The following is a 2,249-nucleotide window of genomic DNA, read 5'->3' as shown; positions in this document are numbered from 1 at the left end:
AGCAACAAACCTACGTAGGCTCTCAATTATGGTACTTTCGCCAATGCGAACATACTCATCCGTTGCATCAGCTGGAACCCCATATGTTAGCATACGAAATGCTACAGTGACTTTCTGGAAGCAACTTCATCCAAGTACATTGCCCCCACTCCTTTTTTGCACAAAGTAATTGTCTCGTGATTCAACAACATTCATTATGCGTAGGAAAAGCTCCCTACTCATCCTGTACCTGAAAAAAAATTACTCGTACAACATTTACGTACCAAACTATGTATGTACCACAAGTGAATGTACACGAACCTCCGACGAAATAAATTTGGGCCGTACGTCGGCTCATCAGCCAAGTAATCTTGAAACATCCTTTGGTGCCCGCCTTCTCAATCTCGATAAATAACACTGTGCCCTTGGACGGAACCACCATGTCTTCCTTTTTGGTTTGAATATGTCTCGACAATTGTAGCCGCTGAGAAGATCAAAATGTCATCGTCGTCTGATGATGAATCATCCAACTCCCTCTGCAGAAGTGATTTGGAAGCACTCATGGCGTCTAGCGTGGAGGGCTTGCTGAGAGGTGTCTGTAGCTTGCTGGGAGGTGCCTGCCGTGTCCTGGTACATGCCTACGGCTAGCTTGGTGCACGGCGCGGCAAGACAAGAGGACTGCGCGGCGGCCTGGGAGGTGTTGTTGCCGCCTGGGAACTGCCTGCTATGGTCATGAGGAAGGAGGCGGCGGCAATGATCAGCCCACGGTGCACGAAAGAGGCGGCGCCCCTGCTGAAAGAGCGACGTAGGTTTCTGCGGCACGGGAAAAAATGACGACAAAAAATAAAAAAGGTTGTGGGCCTCAAATTTGTTTTATTGGAACTCAATTATGGAAAACTCTTGGAGATGGGCTTTTTTTTTCCTCCCAATACCTTTTGGGGAGTTGTAAAACTACAAGATTTGGGGAAAAAATTTAAGGTAATGTTGAAGATGCTCTAGGTACTTACCACTTGAGTGAGCAGTGAGTAATTTATTCTGGTCGTCAAAGGCACTTGACTATGCTATGATGAATATGCGCGCCCCTCTTTTTTTTGAACCTGGGTTTCTCTTCATTACACATTGTCTAACAAATCGTTAGCAACAATCACAGATACATCATCAGGAATAGAGTTGGTAATCAACTCATCACCCTCATTACATGCATAACCCAGCGCAGCCAGCTCATGAGCGGCTCTATTACAATCTCTACCAACATAAACACACTCAAAATAAAGAAAGTTGGAGTCCAACAGAGACTTGATCTCGCTAATCAACAGACCCACAGCCGATCTTCATCCAAACTCGACATGATGGCCTTCACAACCTCCTGAGCGTTAGGGCTGGATATCGAGCCAGCTCAGCTCGGCTTGGTCCAGCTCGAGTTGGCTCGTTTGGCTCGTTAGCGAGCTTGAGCTGGCTCGTTTAGCTCGTGAGTTACTAAAAAAATAGGACACACATGTTTATAATGTTTATGCTACATTAATTCCAGAAGATCGCGTCCACTATTATGCAGCCATACATGATTAATACACATCAGGTTCATCAAAAGTATCAACCATGCAACATAGTTGGTCCACATATCAGGAACTTCAGATTTTATAATTAAGAACCTATACCCAATGATGTGAAAGGCATAGCCAAGGAAAATACAATCAACAGTTTTAGACCCAAGTTTACGCTTTTTGTTGATTGTCACATTTACTTTAGCCAAGCAACCCCAAGTGCGCAAATATGAGAGATTTAATCTTCTCTTTTCCCATTCCTCAAATGGTGTGATCTCTTTGTTCTTTGTTGGAACTCTGTTCAGGACATGACATGCTGTCAAAATCGCCTCACCCCACCATTCCTTGGATAATCCCGCTGTACTCAACATGGCATTCACTAACTCTGTTAGAGTGCGGTTTTTCCTTTCAGCAATCCCATTGGATTGTGGTAAGAATGGCGATGTTCTTTCATGAACAATACCATGTTCCACACAAAACTCATCGAACACATTAGAGAAATATTCTCCACCTCGATCGGACCTTAACCGCTTTATTTTCCTCTCAAGTTGGTTCTCAACTTCAGCTTTATAGGTCTTAAAATAATTAAACGCTTCATCTTTTGTTTTTAAGAGATACACATAGCAAAACCTAGTGGAGTCATCTATAAACGTGAGGAAGTATCTTTTACTGCCTTTAGTCAAAATTCCATTCATTTCGCATAAATCAGAATGGACAAGTTCTAGAGGT

Source organism: Miscanthus floridulus, chromosome 2, assembly GCF_019320115.1.
Source record: "Miscanthus floridulus cultivar M001 chromosome 2, ASM1932011v1, whole genome shotgun sequence".
Taxonomy (NCBI): domain Eukaryota; kingdom Viridiplantae; phylum Streptophyta; class Magnoliopsida; order Poales; family Poaceae; genus Miscanthus; species Miscanthus floridulus.
This window is presented reverse-complemented; position numbering follows the sequence as displayed.